General features: G+C 44.2%; 1 protein-coding gene across 2 annotated transcripts in view; it reads right to left on the reverse strand.

Annotated features, from left to right (window-relative positions):
* The window catches only part of adgrl2a (adhesion G protein-coupled receptor L2a), an 852,977-nt gene that overhangs the window by 499,800 nt on the left and 329,093 nt on the right, over positions 1-24,084 (reverse strand). For both annotated transcript variants that reach the window (XM_073062547.1, XM_073062548.1), the window contains one exon: positions 1,507-1,556. The gene's annotated coding sequence lies outside the window, so the exon portion shown is untranslated. The remainder of the gene's footprint in view (positions 1-1,506; positions 1,557-24,084) is intronic.

The raw sequence follows: 24,084 nt of genomic DNA on the forward strand, positions 1-24,084 counted from the left end.
CTTAGAACTCATCTTGCTAACGGATGCACAAAATAAATCGACATAAAGCACAGATGCTCACAGGCACGTGTTTAAGCAATGCCGGCTAGAATGCAGTTCCGGGGGAGGAGCTTGGCTGCTAGGCGTGCGCTGCCTTTTCTCGTAACGGTGAAAACACCTTCTGTTAGTGAAAACAGGTAACTAATGTAGGTCTTTCGTAACAGCGAGTTGACGTAAAGCGAACGTTCAAAAAATGGAGGACACCTGTATAAATTCCAGAGGCTGGGGTAGAACCACAGGCTATTCCTGAACCACATCACTTCGGGGTGGTATGGTGGTATGTAAAACACTTCACAGTGCAGTAACCACAATCTGGGTTTAATTTCTTTATCAAAATAAACTTTATTCATAATAAAAAGTATTTACAAGAATTAAGTGTGCAATGCCTTATCATTCTTTACATTCATGATCAATGCTTTCTGTACAGTTCTATTACATTCCTAGACGTCAATAGGGCACCATGGCAGCGTAGCGGTTAGCATGATACTATTACAGCTCAGGGCTTTCCTGAGTTCAGAGTTCATTTCTGGTACTGTAAGGAGATTGTTCATTCTCCCCATGAACTGCGTGGGTTTCCTCCAGCTACTCCGGTTTCCTCCCACAGTTCAGCGACATACCAGTTAGTGGGTTCATTGGTCATTGTAAGTTGTTCTGTGAGGCTAGGGTTAAACAGGTGGGCTGCGGGTAGTCCAGCTCATTGGGCCAATAGGACCTGTTCTGCACTGTAATTCTAAATCAGTAACATTTACAAATAGCACGTGTAACCTCTGGGGTGGTACACTACAGCAATAACTGAGAGCCTTCCTCACCCAGCCTGGCCTCTCCCTGTCCATATGGCAGAAGAACTTCCTCATCAAGCTTCAGTGCGTCCCTCAGCACAAACTCCTATAGCCTGTAATATGCCATATTATATACAATTATATAAAAATATCGTTTGAGATTAAAATATAGAGATGGAATAAAATGTGCATAAATGTATAAATACCAGCATGGATTTACAATGTGCACAGCATTCTAAACAGCAGTTTAAAGTGCTTACAGTGCAGTGATGGGGGCAATTGAGGGAGATGGGATAGCTAACTAGAATGGTTGATCAGATTAACTGGCTGGCTGAAGAAACTTTTCAAATGAAATGAAGTGTTTGTTTTAATAGCTCTACAGTGCCTTCCAGAAGAGAGCTTTTGGAAAAGGCAGTTTGCAGGGTAGAGAGTGTGTGGAATCGTTTTTCCTGCCTGCTTCCTTGTCCTGGATATGTACAAGTCCTGCGCTGACAGGAGATTGAAGGCAATGAAGGTAACAATGAGAATAAGCATCCTCTGCTCTTGACCACATCAAAGAAGGTGTCTTAGGTCAGAGAGGGTTCCTACCCTGCACACTACAGTCACATGCTGCATACAATCCCCTCTCCTTAGGCAAAACATCACACGCTCACTTTCTGTTTGATAAAAATGCAGAGCTGCAGCTTACCACATTTAGATGTTGTAGACTTCAGCATCTTGTCGGAGTGTCACGGAATCCTGCAAAGAAGAAAAACACGTATGACGGATTCATCCGAGAGACAGTCAGATTCAATTTACCAAACCTTTGAGTGCGCATCTCTATTAAGCACAGCACTCCAGTTATGAGCGGAGTGTGGACAATGCTTGACAGGCCAAAAAGGAAGGGTGCAGATTAGCCTGTGACAAGGGAAGGACAACACAGGCAGGGTGCACTAAACGCCAAATCTCCGCCAGCATTTTTAGGAAAATAAATACAGGTATTCACCATCAATGCACATTGGTTATTTGTCAGTCATAGTCGTAGAACACTACAGTACAGAAACAGGCCCCTCAGCCCATCTAGTTCATGCCAAACTAATATTCTGCCTAGTCCAATCGACCTATACCCTGATCATACACTCCATACTCCTCCCATCCATGTATCTACCCAACTTTCTCTTAAATAGTCATAGAAAAGTACAGCACTGATACAGACCCTTTGGCCCATCTAATCCACACTGAAACATTTAAAGTACCAACTTCCATCGACCTAGCCCCCCGTAACCCTACCATTCATGTACTACCTATCCAAACTTCTCTTAAACACCGAAAATGAGCTTGCATGCACCTCTTGGGCTGGCAGTTTGTTCCATTTTCTCACAACCTTCGGTGCCCCTTAAACATTTTACCTTTCATTTTTAACCCCATGACCTCTAGTTCTTGTCTCAACCAACCTCAGTGAAAAGAGCCCACTTGCACTTGCCCCGTTTACACCCCTCAAAGTTTGCATACCTTTATCAAACCTCCCTTCAATCTTCTACCTCCAGTCTTTCTCAGTTTATCCATAACTTAAATGTTGAATTTATTTAAATCTTACATCCATCCCACAACGCAAGAGAGTAAAAACCTTTGCATTATGACTCCGTTGTAATGTACAGACATGTGAATTTATAGGTCTAATGGCTTGTAGAAAGAAGCTGTCCCGTAGCCTGTTGGTCCTGGCTTTAATGCTGTGGTACTGTTTGTCAGACGGAAGCAGCTGAAACAGGTTATGGTTGGTGCGACTGGTGTCACTGATGAGTTTCTCATTGTAAATGCTTGCAAGAAAATTAATCTCGAAGTAGTATATGGTGACATACAAGTACTTTGATAATAAATTTACTTTGAACTTTGAACTTTGAAGTGGCCTCCACCACGTGAGAGCAGATTGGATGAGCGAAAAGGGTTAATTCTGTTTCTATGCATTATGGTGTTACCAGATAGAAGCAGCTTTGTTGAGCACCTGCAAAATTGCCATCTGGAGCTCCCAATTACCAGCGATTTTAGTTCCCCTCCCTATCCTCACACCGACATAGAACGTAGAAATCTACAGCACACTACAGGCCCTTCAGCCCACAATGTTGTGCCAACCATGTAACCTACTCTAGAAACGGCCTCTTTTACTGCAAGGGTGAGACTAAGTGCAAACTACAGGAACAGAACCTCATGTTCCACCTGGGTAGTCTACACTCCGAAGGCATGAACACTGGATTCTCCAATTTCCAGTAAAATGTCTCTTTTCTCTTTCCCAAACACAAGAGATTCTGCAGATGCTGGAAATCCAGAGCAACAAACACAAAACGCTGGAGAAACTCAGCAGGTCAGGCAGCATCTATGCAGGGGATTAAAGAGACAACTTTATGGTCCAACAGGGCCTCAGCCTGAAACGTCAACTCTTTATTTCTTTCTGTAGATACTGCCCGACCTGCTGAGTTCCTCCAGCCTTTTCTGTGTTATTCTTTTCTCTCTCCTCATGATCTACCCAGTTTTCTCCCTACACACAATTCATTCCCACCAGACTCTTTCTTCCTCTTCTTAAATACAATGTCCAGCAGATGCTGAGAATCCAGAGGAACACACACAAAACTTTGGAGGAACTCTGCAGGTCAGGCAGCATCTACGGTGAGGAATAAGCAGTCAATGTTTTAGGCTGAGAGCCTTCTTCAGGACTGAAAAGGAAAGGGGGAGACGCTAGAATAAAAAGGTGGGGGGAGGGGGGAGAGGATAGCTAGAAGGTGATAGGTGAAGCCAGGTGGGTTGGAAAAATAAATTGCTGGAGAAGAACGAATCTGATGGGAGAGGAGAGTGGACCACAGGAGAAAGGAAAGACGGAGGGGGACCCAGGGGGAGATGATAGGCAAGTGAGAAGAGGTCAGAGGCCAGACGTGCCATAGACCTCTACCATTAAGCAATGGGTCCATGGACCCCAGGTTGGGGACCCCTGTTCTAGGATAAGTAGGGATGGATCATCAACTGAAAAAAGTCCCTCTAGTCAGTAGTTCTCCACAGAACTTTGAGTGATAACCTCTTTCCAGCACAGGAACAGGGCCTTTGGCCCACAATGTCTGTGCCAAATATAATGTCAGCTTTAACTTAGTGCAGGTTACCCATTACAGGAAGAACATGGAGGTTTCAGAGCGGGTACAGCACAGAAACAGGCCCATCAACCCATTTTTTCCCATGATGAACTATTAATCTGTCTAGTCACATCAATCTGTAAATGGACCACAGCCCTCCGTACCCCTCCCATCCATCTACCTATCAAAAAATTCTCTTAAATGTTGAAATCGATCGCACATCCACCACACTCGCACTGGCAGTTCGTTCCACTCACATAACCCTCTGAGTGGAGAAGCTCTCCCTCATGTTTCCCTTAAAATTTTCACCTTTCACCCTTAACCCATATCCTGTCGTTCTGGTCCCCCCCAATCTCAGAGGGGAGAAGAATGCAGTGAAATCTGGTTTTGATTTCTCCGGCAGGCGTGTTATTCTGTCTGCGAGCTGGTGGGGGCAGTGCCTTCTATCAGTTGCGGTTACAGTCGGCCGAACCTCAGTCAGGAGGCAAAGCGGCAAGGCAGCTCCGGCGGGGGAGAAGAAGGTTGTGTGAAGGATAAAGAGAGCAGCCGGCAACTCGCCCAGCACCGGTGCGAGGCGGGCAAGAGGCTGCGCATCCGTCTCGTTATCAGCCCCTCCAAGAACTCAGCATTGCTGCGGATGGCGCCCCACACCCCGTCTCTGTCTGTACTCGTGAAGCGAGTGCCACACTAAAATGAGCAAACGGGCCAGATTTAATTAACTGAAGACCTCCACATTTCATCACCTATTGCTATGGTAACATTCAGTTACGCGGCAACGAGGCAGGTTTAATCGGAGAGAGGCTTCTTACCGTAGCTGCTGGAATATGGTTGAATTTACAGCTAAGATTTGATCCCGCCGATAATTCCCCGTAATTTAAAATATAGAACATGGAACACTACAGCACGGTACAGGCCCTTCAGCCCACAACGTGGTGCCGAGCTTTCTAACTCATCCCCGCTATGTAGTCGTTCAGTTCAGGTGGCATCTACGGAGAGGAATGAACCGGTGACATTTCGGTCCGGAACTCTTTATCAGGACTGACTCAGCTTGAAATGTCGACTGTTGATTCCACTGCACAGACACTGTCTGATCTGCTGAGTTCCTCCAACATTGTGTGTGTGTGTGTGTTGCTCTGAATTTCCATCATCTGCAGAATCTCTTGTTCGCTGCCCCCACCACCGATTTCTCTGTCATCCATGTGCCTTAAATGCCCCTAATATAGCTGCCTCTGCCACTGCCCACTGGCAGTGTGTTCCATGCACCCACCACTCTCTATGTAAAACATTTGCCTTGGACATACCCCCGCACCCCACCCCACCAAGCTTTCCTCCAGTCACCTTAAAATTATGCAGCCTTGTATTAGCCATTTCCACCCTGGCAAAAGGTCTGTAGCTGTCCACTCAATTTTGTGCCAGTTCTTTTGAAATAAAGTATCTTAATTATAATTAACAATGCATTGACAGGGAGACACAGTGGTTGAAGAATACAGAGTGAAACTAGGCTTTCCTTTGGTAATCATAAAGGACCCAGGTCCATGAAACCAAATAAACATTCCACTCTGCGTGTTCATTTCTCTGAGACCTTTCCTGTGTGACAAACACAAGAAAATCTGCCAATGCCGGAAATCCAAACACACACACAATGCAAGAGGAACTCAGCAGGCCAGGCAGCATCTATGGAACAGTAAACAGCTGACGTTTCAGGCCAAGACCCTTCATCAGGACTGATAACTATTGCTGCCTGGCAATAGTCCAGCACGCTGTGTGGCAGAGTGTTCCTTTCCTATGTTGTTCAGTTTTGCATCTGGTACTGAGATAATGGTGCTTGAAGGTGGCTCTTGGTGAAGAAGGCACTTCAGCAGCAATACAGTTGATTCTCTTTAATTGGGACACATTGGGACCGATACATTTTGCCCCATTAAATGGCTGCCCCAATTATATATCCATATAACAATTACAGCATGGAAAGAGGCCATCTCGGCCCTTCTAGTCCGTGCCGAACACTTAATCTCACCTAGTCCCACTGGCCTGCACTCAGCCCATAACCCTCCATTCCTTTCCTGTCCATATACCTATCCAATTTTACTTTAAATGACAATACCGAACCTGCCTCCACCACTACCAATTAGCCAAAGTTTCACAGAAATAGATAAAAAGGTATAAAAAAGACAAACTAGTGTTTAACTGAACAACAAATTATGTGTTTAAATGAAATGCAGAACTAATTAGAACATCGCCAATACTACTACAGTACTATAAAACTGTGTATTAGTTCCTAATAGTTAGCAATGCAGTAAGTCATCCAGTGTACACTGCTATGATCTTTTGAGTGGCTGAACTAAATCAGCACAGACACCTAGTGCAGATAATGGACTGCATTCATACAATGCTTTCAACAATTGCATCCCTCAAATCTTCCTTTTCATTGTAACATTCACGATGACTGCTAATACCTTCAAATTCGTCATCGTTCCTAACTTGTTGAAGTAGTGAATTTGTTTCATTTTCTCTCCCGACCGTTTCTAACTTCTCCAAGCCTGGAATGTTTGAGACCACAGTGAGCAAAACAATTTTGAACATCTTCAGAAGATCTTCAAGAAGGTGACATCCGTCATCATCCATCATCCGGTTCAACTGCCTTTTGGAAGTTGTTAATGTACCTGTCACAACCACTTCCAGTAGCTCAGTCCACACAGATCCTACCCTTTGTGTAAAAATGTTTCCCCTCAGATCTCTCTTTCCACCTTAAACCTACACTCAGTGGCCACTTTATTAGGTAAGTCCTGTAACTAATAAAGTGGCTACTGAGTATATTTTCATGGTCTTCTGCTGCTGCAGCCATCCACTTTAAGGTTTGAGGTGTTCTGTGTTCAGAGATACTCTTCTGCACACCGCTGTTGTAACACCTACTTTTTTGAGTTACTGCACCATCCATCAGCTTGAACCAATCAAGCCATTCTCCTCTGACCTTTCTCATTAACTAGGCATCATTGCCTACAGAACTGCCACGCAATGGGGGTCCTTTTTTAAAAAATGTTTTTTGCTCCTTTCTCTGTAAACTCTATAGAGACTGTTGTGCGTGAAAATCCCAGGAGATCAGCAGCTTCTGAGATCCTTAAACCACCCTGTCTGGCACCAACAATCATTCCACGATCAAAGTCACTCAGAGCACTTTTCCTTCCCATTCTAATGTTAGGTCTGGACAACAACTGAACCTCTTGACCATGCCTGCATGCTATTATACATTGAGTGGTTGACTGGGTATTTGCATTGAAGGTGTACCTAATAAACTGGCTACTGAGTGTATCTCACTGCTATTTGCAAATTGTCCGCTGCATTTGCCTACAGAGCAACATTGCTACTCTGCCGAAGTAACTCATTGCCATTGCTAGCATGCCCAGAGGAATTGAATAACATGATATTAATTCCTCATCCGAGCGATGAACAACTCATCATTTTGTCACCAGACATGGGCAGAGAGCAGGAAGAGCCCACATTTCTAATTAAAATCAGCCTGCTTATCCTCGCCGTCTTGCAGGTTGTTTAAGTCCAAATACGGCAAATGCTTCCGGAAACAGATTATTCACTGGCGTTCCAAGCAGCCTGACTACATTAACATTCATGCGCAATTTCAATACTCTGCGACGTGTTTTCACTCAATGCATGCCAATAACATGGTGCCGAGATTCGCCACGTCCTCCCCTACTGCAGATACAACATTAAACCAAAATGGGCGGCCTAGTAGCATTGTGGTTAGCACAATGCTTTACAGCACAGGCGACCTGGGTTTGATTCCCACTGCGGCCTGTAAGGAGTTTGTACGTTCTCCCCGTGACTGGGTGGGTTTCCTCCAGGTGCTCCAGTTTCCTCCCACAGTCCAAAGACGTACCAGATGGTAGGTTAATTGGTCATTGTAAACTGTCCCATGAATTAGGCTCATATTAAGTTTGGGGATTGCTGTGCAGCACGGCTCAAAGGGCCAGAAGGGCCTGTTCCACGCTGTCTCTCAGTAAATTACAAAAAGTCACCTCTCCACACAACTCCCATGGTGCTCGTTCAGAGGACTCATCTTTTTAAATCTGTTTATTTACTTATTGATTAATTGATTGATACATTGTGAAACAGACCTAACTAGTCCACTGAGCCACACTGCTCAGCAACCCACTGATTCAACCCCAGCCTAATCACAGGACAATTTACAACCTTCTAACTGGTACGTATTTGGACTGTGGGAGGAAACTGGAGCACTTGGAGGAAACCCAAGGGTACATGGGAGGAACACCCAAAATTTCTTATGGTGGACTCCAGAATTGAACTTTGAATTCCAATCCCCCAGTCTGCAAAATCATCATGCTTATTTTTTTGTTGAAACTTGAAAGATTCGGAGGAGGGTTTTCAGGATACATTGAGGATGTTTCCACAGTACACAGAGCACAGAACTGTACAGCACAGGATAGACCCTTTGCCCCATAATATTGTACCAAACTAAAAAACCAAAGGTTCCTCTTCATTGCACGTTGACCATAGCACCTCCCTGAATGCATGCAGCTCTCCTCCATTCCTTTTTCCCATGGTCCACTCTACCTCTCCTATCAGATTCCTTCCTCTTCAGCCATTTACCTTTTCCACCTATCAACGTGTGGCTTCTCACTTCATTCCCCCTTTCTTCACCCATCCACCTTCCCACTCTTCTGGTTTCACGTATCACAGTTTGTACTTCTCCTCCCCATAACTTCCATGTCCTCGCCACTTCCACTGTGTCTTGGTCTTTCAACATTCTGCAGATTTCAATGAGATTCCTCCCCTCATTCTTCTAAACTCTAGCGAGTACGGGTCCAGAGCCATCAAACACTCCTCATACGTGAACCCTTTCACCTGCATGTTCTGTTTTTAATTTTGTTCTCTGACCTGCTCTTCTTGCCCAGTGGTTTTGTGGCTGGTCCATTTAAGCTTCTGCCCAGTTATTGCCCTCAGGATAATGATTGGGTGATATTCATCTCATTGCTCTTCATTACCGAACATACTAATTTCCTGGTGAATGCCATAAACACACAGTAAAGAGGTTTGAGATTCTGGGAAGATGCAAAAGAAATGCAAAACTTAAGAACATGGATAGATAGATACTTTATTTAGATTCACTAATACACACTCAGACATACACATGGACACAGACACAGACAGACAGTCAGATAGACACACACACACACACACACAAAGGTAATTACAGCATCACAGTAGCATGACAAATGCACAAATATACAAATATTAGAAGAGAAGTAAGAAAGAATAAAAAAAAGTTAACTCAGTCTAACAGAAGGGGCTCATCACTTCACCGTCTGTAGGTTGACTCATTATTTTTTTTAGAGTGTCGCACCAGACAGTCATCCATTCTTGTCTGGCGTGTGGATAACCAGGTCACGATATAAACGTTCCTGACTCGAGGCTGAGTGGTGAGCTCAGGTGGAAATCATGCTCCGGGGGTGGCCCGACTTGGATTCGAACTTGAGAGCCTTCGCTCCAGAGTCTGGCACTGATGCCATTGCGCCACCAGCCGGCCGACTCATTATAATGGCCAAGGGTAAGAATGACCTCGTATAGCACTCTTTGCAGCAGTGCAGTTGTCTTAGTCTAATACTAAAAGTACTCCTCTGCTCAACCAAAGTGGCACACAGAGGGTGAGAAACATTGTCCAGCATTGCCAGGGTTTTCAGCAGGGTCCTTTGTTCTACCACAGCATCAAACATAGAAAATGCATGATTGAAAGCTGGAGCAGACTCAGTGGGCCAAATGGCATAATCCTGCTCCTATGTCTTATGGTCTTTTGCAACAGTACAGGCTCTTCAGCCCATGATGTTGTGTTAGCCCTTTAACCCACTTGAAGGTCAATCTACCCCTTCCCTCCTATATGGCTGTCCCTCATGTGTCTATCTCAAAGTCTCTTAAATGCCCCTAACGTATCTGCTTTTATCAACACCCCAGACAGGATGTTCTAACCACCCACCATTTCCTGTACAAAAAACTTTCCTCTGACATTCCTGCTCTGTTTTCTTCCAAACACATTAAAGTTTTGCCCTGTCCACTCTATCAATGCTATTATTATCTTATAATACATTATTATATATTAATATATTATATTAAGTAATATATTTTATATATATATATAATATATATTCAGAAATTACACCATCTCGGATTGCAAGACCCTGCAGCGGATAGTGAGGTCAGCTGAGAAGATCATCGGGGTCTCTCTTCCCACCATTACAGACATTTACACTACATGCTGCATCCACAAAGCAAACAGCATTATGAAGGACCCCACACACCCCTCATACAAACTCTTCTCTCTCCTGCCATCTGGGAAAAAGGCACTGAAGCATTCGGGCTCTCACGACCAGACTATGTAACAGTTTCTTCCCCCAAGCTATCAGACTGCTCAATACCCAGAGTCTGGACTGACACCAACTTACTGCCCTCTACTGTACCTATTGTCTTGTTTATTATTTATTGTAATGCCTGCACTGTTTTGTGCACTTTATACAGTCCTGGGTAGGTCTGTAGTCCAGTGTAGTTTTTTTCTGTGTTGTTTTCACGTAGTTCAGTGTAGTTTTTGTACTGTTTCACGTAGCACCATGGTCCTGAAAAACGTTGTCTTGTTTTTACTGTGTACTGCACCAGCAGTTATGGTCGAAATGACAATAAAAAGTGACTTGACTTGACGTGATACATTTCTGTCCAATCTTTTAAATGTCCCTAACGGGTGGTAGGGTGGACATACGTCTCTACCAAAAGAGGTCCAAGGGACTCCTTCCCTCCACTAGCCTTTGGCGAGGAGTAGCATCCACTTGGGACTAACTAAAAGAGAAGATAGCAAGAGATTTGAAAGTAGGAGGGGGAAATCCAAAATGATAGGAGAAGACCGGAGGGGGTGGGGTGAAGCTAAGAGCTGGAAAGGTGATTGGCAAAAGGGATACAGAGCTGGAGAAGGGAAAGGATCATGGGATGGGAGGCCTAGGGAGAAAGAAAGGGGGAGTGGAGCACCAGAGGGAGATGGAGAACAGGAAAAGAGTGATGGGCAGAGAGAGAAAAAAAGGAGGGGAGGGAAAATAAATAAATCAGGGATGGGGTAAGAAGGGGAGGAGGGGCATTAACAGAAGTTAGAGAAATCAATGTTCATGCCATCAGGTTGGAGGCTACCCAGACGGAATATAAGGTGTTGTTCTTCCAACCTGAGTGTGGCTTCATCTTGACAGTAGAGGCGGCCATGGATAGACATATCAGAATGGGAATGGGACGTGGAAATTCTCGGCTCGAAGCGTTGACTGCTCGTTTCCACGGATGCTGCCCAACCTGCTGAGTTCCTCCAGCTTGTTGTACGTGTTACTTCACCTGTGAGTCAGCTGATGTGGTATACTGTGTCCGGTGCTCCCAGTGCAGCCTTTTATATATTGGTGAGACCCGACGCAGACTGGGAGACTGTTTCGCTGAACACCTACGCTCTGTCCGCCAGAGAAAGCAGGATCTCCCAGTGGCCACACATTTTAATTCCACATCCCATTCCCATTCTGATATGTCTATCCATGGCCTCCTCTACTGTCAAGATGAAGCCACACTCAGGTTGGTGTTTGTCACGTCCTGGTTATGTGACCACTGACGCCAGGTAGACAATCTCGGAAGAGTATTGACAATGGCCGGGGTCACCTGTGTTGTAAAGGCACTGCTCAAAAGAAGGCAATGGCAAACCACTTCTGTAGAAAAAATTGCCAGGAATAATCATGGTCATGGAAAGACCATGATCACCCACATCATATAATAAGGCACATAAAGAATGAATGAACAAATGTATCTGCCTGGCAGCGTGTTCCACACACCCGCCACTCTCTGTGTAAAAAAACTTACCTCTGATATATATTTTACATATACCCCCCTATAACTTTCCCCCCATAAATGGTGCCCCCTCACGTTAGCCATTTCCGTGCTGGGAAAATGTCTCTGGCCGCCAACTCTATAATATGCCTCTGATCATATTATACAGTAGACATTGTACATTGAGTAAACGGAGGTAGTAAGAAGTAAAGGGAACTCAGATTATGGTGTTCCACACACCAATCACTCTCTGTGTAAAAAATACCTTCGATATTCCCCCTCTGCTTTTCTTCAATCACCTTAAAGTTACTAAGGATCGAGGATCAACTTTATTCACCTTATTAATTTACATGTATTAGGAATTTGCTGTGGGGCGTTGGTGCGCTTTGCAACAAAAACAACATTCAACAATTATACAGAATAAAGAATTATATGAAAATAAAGGCAGAGGTACAGACAGAATAAAATGTACATAAATACCAGCATGTACTTACAATGTAAGCAGCATTATAAAAGGTGGTTCAATGTGTTTACTATAGAGCACAGTGATGGGGGTAATGTATAGAGGAGGATGGGGAGGGCATCTAGAATGATGGATCAGATTATTCTGGGGGAAGCAAATTTAGGGCGGTGTGATGTTTCTGTTTTACCAGCCCTATTCCCAGTGGAGAGTCTTTGACCCTTCTGCACTGAGAAGAAGTCTCTATTTTTTAGCAAAACTTAACTAAAATAAAAACAAGAGACCTTTTGAGACTCAACTTAAAGCAAAACACATGTAGGGAAAAAATCTGTTTCTTTCCCCTCTACCGACGTGTGCCAGAGCCACTTAATTCCATTGTAGTAATGGAATACATGCAGCTATGGAAACAATCAGCCCTTCAGAATACACATGCAGGCAGTCAAATTAATGAAGGCTGATTTCTTAGCAGTTTCTACACACCAGTTCATCGCTGTGCTATGTTGTAGGACAAAGTCATCAATTTGTATTCAAAATGACGAAGTTGCTTTGCTGACCTTCATGGCTATACAGAATATAGAGACATAGAGAAGTACAGCACAGAACCAGGCCCTTCAGCTGATTTAGTCCGTGCTGAACTATAAATCTGCCCAGCTCCATCGACCTGCGCCTGAATCATAGCCCCTCATACCTCACTCATCCAAGTACCTACAAAAATTTCTCTTCAATGCTAAAAGCCAACCCACATCCACCACTTCTGCTGGCAGCTTGCTCCCTACTCGCACCACCCTCAGAGTGAAGAATTTCCCCCTTAAACATTTCACCTTTCACTCTTAACCCATGACCTCTTCTTCTATCTTATCCACTCAGAAAAGCCAGCAATGCTCTCCAGGAAAGGTGTGTGACCCCCCCCCCCCCATTTAATTTGCTTCAAAACAAGAATTCTGAACCCCGTCTAAAACATGGGTAATTTGCAGAGTTCTTAACCTGCAATTATCTCCAGTAACAATGTAAATAAACACAAATCACTGAATCAATGGCCTGCTTCAAAGCTCTGGCTGATGAAAGGTTAAATACAACAATTGAGCTGATTATGTTGATCTGCCCAGGCTTCAAGCTGCTGGAATGGCTGTCTGCCTGCCAATCCCTTTCTCCTGATTTTAAAAAACAGCACAATCACAATCGCAGTTGCGTCTGATTGACAGATTGGCACTGAACAGTGGTATTTAAAGGAACATACAATGATGACTTGCTGGCGCCACACACAATCTGGTGCTGGGTACTGTATAGTGGCATATGGTGTACATACACTGTGCCTGCATTTAACGCAAAGCTTTACAAGGCTGGTGATCAGCAATCGGTGTTCTATTCCCGTGTTGCCTGTAAGTACCTTGCATGTTCTCACCGTGACTGTGTGAGTTTCCACTGGGTGCACTGGCTTCTAATAATCATAGTCATGGAGTCATAGAAAAATACAGCACAGGAAGAGGCCCTCCAGCCCATCTATTCCTTGCTGAAACATTGAAAGTGTCTTCTTCCATCGAATTGCACCAAGACCATAGCCCTCCATACCGCTATACTATCCATGTACCTATCCAAACTTCTCTTCAATGTTGAAATCGAGCTTGCACACAGCACTTGCACTGGCAGCTCGTTCCACACTCTCACGACCCTCTGAATGATGAAGTTTCCCCTTGTGTTCCCGCTAATTTTTTTTCATCATTCACTCTAACCCGTGACCTAGGGTCATTCCCACATTCCGGAGACATGCGGGTTAGGATAGGTGAGTTGTTATACTGGTGCCAGAAGCATGGTGACACTTGCGGGCTGCCCCCAGCACATCCTCATATTAAGTTGGTCGTTGATGCAATGTTTCAGAAAGTACAATGTTCACAGTTAATTTATTTACACCTATGTTACCATATACTACCTTGAGATTCATTTTCTTGTGGCCATTTGCAGGAAAATAAAGAAATAAAGCAGAATTTATGAAAAGTATATATCGCAAAGATGGACATACTGTACATCCAATGCACTGTATGTTTAGATATGCATGTGACAAATACAGCTGATCTTTAAACCCTAGCCCATTTCCCTCCAACCTATCACTTCCTAGCTCTCTACTTTATCCCTCCCCCCACTTCTTATCCCCCCTTGACCATCCCATGTTACTTCACTCCTGATGAAGGGTTTCGGCCTGAAACGTCGTCACTACCCTCCTCCCATAGATGCTGTCTGGCCTGCTGAGTTCTGCCAGCATTTTGTGTTTTTATTTATTTCCAGCATCTGCAGATTCACTCGTGTTGCCTTTAAATCTTTAATCTTGTTTCAGTCACTTACTGCTGGATCCCCACCTCCTTCCCTTTATCCTGTGGTTCACTCTCCTCTACCAGATTCCTTCTTCTCCAGCCCTTGACCTTTCCCACCCACCTGGCTTCACCTATCACCTTCCAGCTGGTCTTCCTACCCCACCTCCCACCTTTTTATTCTGTCATCTTTGCCCTTCTGGTCCAGTCTTGATGAAGGTTTTGGGCTAAAATGTTCGTTTATTCATTTCCACAGATGCTATCCGATCTGCTGAGTTCCTGTAGCATTCTGTGTGTGTTGCTCTGGATTTCCAGCATCTGCAGAATCTCTCATGTTACTCAGATGTAGAAGTTGGGATGTTATGTTAGCAGTTGTACAAGAGGGCAGTAAGACTGCACAAAGACAAGGAAAACTGCAGATGCTGGAAATTCAAGCAACACACACAAAATGCTGGTGGAACGCAGCAGGCCAGGCAGCATCTATAGGGAGAAGCACAGAGTCCTGACCAAGGGTCTTGGCCCGACTGTGCTTCTCTTCCTGTAGATGCTGCCTGGCCTGCTGCGTTCCAGTAAGACTGCACCTCGGTTTTGGCTGCCCTGTCTTAGGACGGCTGTCATTAAGCTGTAAATAGTGCAGGTAAGTAGAAGATTAACAACGATGCTAGCAGGACTTAAGGACCTGAGCTTTAGGGAGAGTTAGGTATGTACGTACATTCTCATTCTCTCTCTCTCTCTCTCTCTCTCTCTCTCTCTCTCTCTCTCTCTCTCTCTCTCTCTCTCTCTCTCTCTCTCTCTCTCTCTCTCTCTCTCTCTCCTCTCTCTCTCTCTCTCTCTCTCTCTCTCTCTCTCTCTCTCTCTCTCTCTCTCTCTCTCTCTCTCTCCTCTCCTCTCTCTCTCTCTCTCTCTCTCTCTCTCTCTCTCTCTCTCTCTCTCTCTCTCTCTCTCTCTCTCTTCCTCCTCCTCCTCCTCCTCCTCCTCCTCCTCCCTCCCTCCCTCCTTCCCCAAGAACCCTTGCTGGTTGGATGGTAAACAGCCAGATGAGCCCCATTTGTCTGAAGCAACTCGTCTTCAGGGTCAACCATGGATCTTGCACTGTAGCTGTCTACATGGTATGCAAGTGAGGGCAGTACAATATGGAGAGCAAGCTGTTGCCCCTCTCCACACATCTGATGAACCCAAAGGAAACGCAGACACCGATACATTTTGACACCAGCAGTGTCACAGGAATTACCAGTCAGCATTGAACTTAACGGAGGGCTGCCTGAGGGATGCCACTTCTGGATTTTTCCCTCTGGGTTTTACTGCTGAAGCCTTCCCCATGAGTGGGTATATCCACAAGGCAGAGGGGGCTTGTGATCAGAGTTTCCTTGTCCTGCCAGCCACGGCTGATGAGCCCCATCTGTCCGGAGCAACTGGTTTTCAAGGTGCCAGTAACCCGCCTTTGCCCCATTTCATGTCAGTGGAAATGGTTCTGCTGCAGCTAAGCCACATGTGAAGGCCAGGAGCTGGACTAGGTTGTCAGAGGCTGTTTGAGATGCATGCCATTGGCAGCATTTAGTAGGTAGTGAGTGCTAATCCCTACTACCTCTCCTGGCTATGTGAACCTAAAGGACCCACTACCTTGTCTACCTGTGCCACAATGTGCAGGGAGCTAGGAACCTGTACCCCAAGCTCCTTATCATTTATTGAATTTGTCCAGTATTAGATAACGCAGACTGCAACAAATCATTCTTGCCTGCATTAAATCCCAACTCTCCGGCTGATCTAGAACGTAGAATTGGTACAGCACAGGATCGTGCCCATTGACCCTCAGTGCCGGGCTGAACCCATTACATTAGTCATCAGATGGCTAACTAATCTAATCCCCTCTGCCTACACCATGCCCATATTCCACCCTTTCCCTCACATTCATGTGTCTATCTAAACGCCCCCTAAAAGTCATTAATGTATCTGTCTCCACCACCACCCCAGGAAGCACATTCCAGACACTCACCAGTCTGTGCAAAGAACTTGCCCCTCAGATCTCCTTTGAAATTGCCACCTCTACACCTTAAAAGCATGCTGTCTAATATCAGACATTTCAATCCTGGAGAAAAAAGCCTATTCTATCTATGCCTCTCATAATCTTATAACCCTCTAACAGAGGGACCTCTATGTCCTTACTAAATTGGTAAACCGGCTTATTAGTCACATGCAGCAGGATATAGTGAAAAATTTGTCTTGCTTACCATCACACTGATCATTTCATTGCAGTGAGGTTGCAGAGTTCAGAATAAAGTGTTACAAAGTTCTAAGTACTTTTATTATCAAAGTACGTATACTAAATACAGCCTTAAGATTTGTTTTCTTATGGGCAGCTACAAAATAAAGTAACGCATTAAAAAAAGACCATCAAACAACCAACGTGCAGAAATAAAAACAAATAGTGCAAACAACCAAAGTAGGCATCTGCTGAAGTTCATGAAAGTGGGTCCACCGCCGCCAAGCCAGTCATCACTGCGGCTGATCCGGGAGCCTCGGTTCAGCACGGAGATGAGTAAACCTTGCAGAACAGTGAGCTGAACAGGCCCAGACACCTCAAACTTATCAATCTTTCCAAGATTCAGGGGAGGTACAGTGCAGGCAGACAGTAAGATTGAAGGCAATAACGATGTAGATTATGAGGGCAAGAGACCATCCTGTTGCACTAGGGGACTGTTCAAGAGTCTGATAACAGTAGGATAGAAGCTGTCCTTGAATCTGGTGGGACGTGCTTTCAGGCTTTTGTATCTCCTGCCCAATAGGAAGGGATAAAAGAGAGAATGTCCGTTGTGGGTCTTTGAAGGAGGGAAGGAGGAGGTGGAACAGAGGGAGATGATGGGTAAGTAGGGGCAAGAGGAGGGGTATGAGGAGAGTCAGAATGGGGAATGGAAAATGAGAGAAGGGGGAGGGGGCAGAAATTGCCAGAAGTTAGAGAAAGCAATGTTCATGGCATCAATTTGGAGGCTACCTAGACGGAATATGAGCTGTTGTTCCTCCAAACTAAGAATGGCCTGATCGTGGTAGTAAAGGAGGGCCATGGACTGACGTGTCAGAATGGGAATGGGAAATAGAATTAAAATGGGTGGCCACTGGGAAATCCCACCTGTTGTGGCAAACAAAGCGAAGGTACTTGACAAAGCAATCTACGTCAGGTCTCACCAATGTAGTTATTTGGAGAACTAAATAAAAGTAAAAGCTTCAATCTTGGAAAGTGTTACAAATAGAGATAGACCAGTTTAATATTATTCATGAGTTAAATAGCTCTCTATATTCCTTGCAACCTCACCCAGTGAGAAAAGAAAAAGCTTTTCCTTGGGAATCAATGGTGAGGAGTAGAAAAGAGTCTAAGGAATTGGCGTGATGAAGAGTCACCCTCACTTCCATCTATTTATAGACATTTTATTTCCCGGTGAGCTCAGTGAGAAGGACAAGGAACTCCAGTTTCAGCCTATTGAAAATGAGATGCAGAAAACACTTGTTCAATGCCCTTCAGCAGGTATGACACTTACAGAAATATAGTCTATTTTATTACAGAAGCCCCACGTGATGTCAGGAAGTCAGTATGAACTACGCTTTATTCCATTCCCTTCCAATATTCTGAGCCCTTCTCCCTGGTCCTCAAGAGATTAGGTTTGCTACAAACAGGACCTCATATCCTGGATGCTCCATCATGGGCACCAGCCTCCCTAGCACCCAGGACATCTTTGAGGAGCGATGCCACAAAAAGGTGGCACCCAGGATATGCCCTCTAATCATTGCTACTATCAGGAAAGAGGTACAGGATCCTGAAGACATTATATATATATACACACACACACCAACACAAATCTTTACCTTAATTCACATTTTTATTATAATGTATTGCAACGTACTGCCACAAAACAACAACATTCATGAGATATCCCAGTGATATTAAACTTCATTCTGATTCTTATATTTTGCATTAGCCGACAGAGTTTCAGACACGGAGGAATAAAGGGGTAAGATAGATCACTGGTTGGGTAGGACATAGTAACAACCTTGCATTCAGCATCAGTACAACAGAGAATTTGATTGTAGACTTTACGAAGGGGAAGTCAAGGGACTATATACCAGTCCTCATCGAGCAGTCTGCAGTGGAAAGGGTGAGAGGTTTCAAGTTCCTGGGTGTCAACATCTCTTAAGATCTATCCTGGGCCCAACATATTGATACAATTACAAAGGAGGCACACCAGCAGCTATATTTCATTGGGAGTTTGAGAAGGATTGGTACGTCACCATCATGGTATGTCACCAAAGATATTCACAAATTTCTACAGAGGTACCATGGAGAGAATTCTGACTGATTGCATCACCGCCACGTCTGGATAGACCACTGCACAGGATTGGAAAGAGCTGCAGAAAGTTATAAACTCAGCCAGCTCCATCATGGGTACTAGTCTCTCCAGCGATAGCTAAAAAAGGCAGCATCCATCATTAAGTATCCTTATCACCCAGGACATGCCCTCTTCTCATTGCCGCGATCAGGGATGAAATACAGGAGCCTGAAGACACACATTCAACATTTTAGGAATAGCTTCTTCCTTTCTGCCATCAGATTTCTGAATGGACAATGAACACTAACTCACGATACTTTCCTCGCTTGTTGCACTACTTATTTAATTTGTTATTTTTAAAATATGTACAGTACGTACTATTGTAATTTATAGTCTTTGTTATTACACTATATACAGCTGCTACAAAACAGCAAATTTCATGACATATACCGGTGATATTAAACCTGATTCATGGAAAACAGGCTGATTGCTGGTGATAGGGCAGCACTGTGGTGTAGCAATAAGTGTAATGCTTTACAGCACCAGTGCTCGCTGTTTAGGGTTCAATTCCCGCCACTGTCTGTGAGGAGCTTGTACTGCATGGGATTCCCCTGGGTGCTCCAGTTTCCTCCTACATCCCAAAGATGTATGAGTTGTGGTTACTAAGTTGTGGGCATGCTGTGTTGGTGCCAGAAGCTGGCAAAACTTATGGGCTGTCCTAAACACAATCCTCGTTGATTGTTTTGATGCAGATGATACATTTCACTGTGCGTTTTAATGTGTGAGTGACAAATCAAGCTAATATTTAATTTATGTCAAGTCCAGTGTATTTCATGTGCACCTGTACAGTGAAGTGCACAGTTTGTAAGTTGTAGGCATTAGTTCTGGCTACATTGATGCTGGAAGCAGTTTGGGAAGGAAATGTTCTTGATTACAACACTTGTGGGCCGCCCCAGCACATATTCAGGCTGTGTTGATTGTTGATGCAAAACGATGTATTTCACTGTATGTTTCAATGTATAGGTAACAAATAAATCTAACGTAATCAAGAACATTTCCTTCCCAAACTGCTTTCAGCAGGGCAAATCTCATTGGCAACCAAGACAGTCAACAAGTCGGAGATGCAGAGATCAAATCTCCTCTTACAAGTCTTCATCTCAGAAAGAAAATAGAAGCCCATTTTCCTTCCTGCCTCATTGGCTCCGGAGACTTGTCCTGTGAGGCATTAGCTACTAAAGCTTCCAAATGAATTTTCATCAGCAGCTCAGCAAACAACTAAAAGGCAAATTCCCAATCCCACTGCCACTTCTGTTTGGCTCTGGTTTCTGGAGTCTGTGCCAGAATTGGCAACATGGAGGACTCATTTCGGTCTTTCCTCCATATGCTATGTTTGTTTCAGTATCTCATCAAGTCATTGACTGTGGATGACTCAAGGGCTTCATCCTAATCTAATCCATCTCCAGTAATATGTCCGGTCATGTAAAGAGTCAGACTATCAAAGAATTTTACAGTACAGGACCAAGCCCTGCAGTCTACCAAACCATCAGGCACCTATCTAAACTAACCCAATTCACCAATGCTAGCATACTATACCAAACCATCAGGCACTTATCTAAACCAATCCAATTCACCAATGCTAGCAAACTATACCAGACCATCAGCCACTTATCTAAACCAATCCAATTCACCAATGCTAGCAAACTATACCAGACCATCAGCCACTTATCTAAACCAATCCAATTCACCAATGCTAGCAAACTATACCAGACCATCAGCCACTTATCTAAACCAATCCAATTCACCAATGCTAGCAAACTATACCAGACCATCAGCCACTTATCTAAACCAATCCAATTCACCAATGCTAGTATACTAAACCTTGGCAAAGCAAATGTTTGCCCAGATGTACCTTGAGGTCAATGCGAGGTAGTGTTTCAAGCTTGATACAGTATAATTCCATTGTACTTGCATTACTGGACCTGTACCCAAACCACTGAACTAAGAGAGAATCAAATGTTATTCTCACTGGGGCAGTTGGGGAACTTTAATTCCCCAATCCATCACGGGTAAAGCCCTCCCAACCACTGAGTACATTTACGTGAAAAGCTGCCACAGGAATATAGCATACATCATCATCAAAAACTTCCATTATCCAGACCATGCTCTTTTCTCACTGCTACCTTCAGGAAGGAAGCACAGAAGCCTCAGGGGACTCACACCACCAGGTTCAGGAACAGTTATTACCCCTCAACCATCTGGCTCTTGAATCAGAGGGGATAACTTCACTCGCCCAACACTGAAATGTCCCCAAAGCTTATGGACTCAACTTTCATGAACCGTTCATCTCATGATCATGATATTTAATGCTTTTTTTTTGTTTTTATATTTGCACAGATTGGTGTCTTTTACATATCAGTTGTTTGTCTGCCTTGTTGGGTGCAGTCTTTCATTCATTCTATTGTGTTTCTTTGTATTTACTGTGAAAGCCTGCAAGAAAATGAATCTCAAGTTTCTATATGGGGACATATAGGTACATTGATAATAAATTTACCCTGAATTTTTGAACTTAACTAACCCCTAGAATGTAGAATTACTTGAAAATAGAATTGCTGGTGTTGGCAATGAAGGTATTGCTTTGTCAGTAAACCAGGGACATAAAGTCTGAGAAACAAGACACAGACTCAGTGGTGGAGTATGGTAAGGGTCATCATCAAGGTCACCCACCATCCATTCCTTGGTCTCTTCTCCATGCTACCATCAGGAAGGCGGTACAGGAACTTTAGGTCCCACCCCACCAGGTTGAGGAATGGTTATTACCCTTCAATCATCAGGCTCCTGAAATGCCGTGGATAACTTCACTCACTTCAACGTGGAACTGATTCTACAACCAATGGACTCACTTTTAAGGACTCTCCAACTCATATGCTCAGTAATATTTATTACTTATTTAATTGCTATCATTATTTGCTTTTTTTGCATTACACAGTCTGTCATCTTTTTTCCGGTACATTATTTGGTAGTCTCCAACCTGATGGCATTTACAAGCAGTAAAATAAGCTTCTCACCCTATCCCCGCTTCTTGTATTCGTCACTCTGGCCTCTTGGCTCTCCTTCTCACCTGCCTATTACCTCCCTCTGGGTCCCCTCCTCCTTCCCTTTCTCCGATGGTCTAATCTTCTCTTTTATCAGATTTCTTCTTCTCCAGCTTTTTACCTTTCCTATCCACCTGGCTTCACCAATAACCTTCCAGCTATCCTTCTACACCCCCCTCACCTTTTTTATTCTGGTGTCTTCCCCCTTCCTTTCCAGTCCTGATGCAGGGTGTTGGCTTGAAATGTCAACTGTTTATTCAGTTCCATAGATACTGCCTGACACGCTGAGTTCCTCCAGCATTTTATGTGTTGCTTTGCTTGTGAGAAGTTTTTCATTGATTCCATTGCATTTCTTTGCATCTACTCTGAATGCTTGCAAGAAAATGAATCTCAGGGTAGTATATGGTGGCACATATGTACTTTGATAATAAATTTATTTTGAATTTTGAAGTGTTTATGTGGATACTTCTAAAATGTTGCCCCACCTCCTCCTCAGGCAGTGTGTTCCAAATTCCAAAGATCATTCCTTCAGGGACTGAAGTCCACCACTCTTACGTGGCCTGGTTTATCTGTAACTGCAGACCCACCAATAAGAGGGCTCTTCTTTGCCCTCTGAAATGGTCCGAGAAGCCACTCATTTCGAGTCCATTAGTGCTAAACCATTAAATAAATTCGTGGTACCATTTCCCATGGATGGACAAATGAAGAAGAGATTTATCCAACTACTACTACGTCGACTCAGGCCTAGGGGGCCAGTGTCGGGCACAATGACGGACTCTCCACTCCTCCCTCTCCCTCATCAGTGTGTTCAGTTCTTCTACATTAGCTGTGCTGCTATCTTCTAGGAGCGTGTTGACCGTAGTCTTGGGAGGGCGCCCAGGGTTCATCCTCCCATGCTTGGGCTCCCATGTGATGACTAGGCTGGCAGGTAGCTCAGGGTGACGTAGACAGTGCCCCGCTAGTTGCCGTCTTCTCGCCTTGATTTTAGTAGTGAGCATCGGTAGGTCATCATAGAGCTCGACGTTCGACATGTGCTGTTGCCAACTCACGTCAAGAGCCATCCGGAGCATTCATGTATAGCAACCATCTAGTGACTTTCTCATGGTTTTGGTGAGTGTCCACATCTCGCATCCATACGTGAGAATGGACTCTATGACTGCTATGAAGATCCTCTTTTTGAGCCCTCTGGTCAGGTTCAATCTCCAGATTTCCTTCAGATCCATCCAAACCAGGTGATAATCACTACTGATTTACCTGTTCATAGTCATCTGGTCACCAATTAATGCAGACTACATCCTCCCATAGAGAAGTACAGTACAATAACAGGCCCTTTGGCCCATTTAATCCTGCCTACTCTCATCAACCTGCACTGGGACCACAGCCCGCCACAGCCCTACCATCCATGCACCTATCCAAACTTCTCTTAAATGTTGAAATCAAAAATACATGCACTACTTGCACTGGCAGCTCATTCCACACTCTCACCACTCTCTGAGTGAAGTTTTCCCTCATGTTCTACTTAAACTTTTCACATTTTATCCTTAACTTATGACATCTGCTGGAAGTCCAATCCAACCTCAGTGGAAAAAAGCCTGCTTGCATTTACTCTATCTATACCCCTCATAATTTTATATACCTCTATCAAGTCTCCTTTCAATCTTCTATGCTCCAAGCGAATAAAGTTGTAACCTATTCAACCTTTCCTTGTTCAATGAGCCTGGTGCAGGGAGCAGGTTCTTGGATCATTGGGATGCAGGTTCTTGGATCATTGGGATCTCTTCTGGGGGAGGTATGACCTGTTCAAAAGTGACGGGTTGCACCTGAACCCGAGGGGAACAAATGTTCTCGTGGGCAGGTTTGTTAGAGCTGTTGGGAATGGTTTAAACTAACTTGACAGGGGGGTGGGAACTGGAGTGAAGGGACTCAGGATAGGATGGAAGATGAAGAAAGCAAAGGTAGCATATAATCACACTGTTAGGAAGGGCAGGCAGACAATAGGCCATAACTGCAGCCAGCAGAGTGAGTATCAGTGTATTAGGGATGCAGAATCAAAAAGGGTAGAAAATACAGTACTCAAAGTGTTATATCACAATGCACAGAGTATAAGAAATAAGGTGAATGATCTTGTTGCACTATT

Source organism: Hemitrygon akajei, chromosome 12 (genome assembly GCF_048418815.1).
Source record: "Hemitrygon akajei chromosome 12, sHemAka1.3, whole genome shotgun sequence".
Taxonomy (NCBI): domain Eukaryota; kingdom Metazoa; phylum Chordata; class Chondrichthyes; order Myliobatiformes; family Dasyatidae; genus Hemitrygon; species Hemitrygon akajei.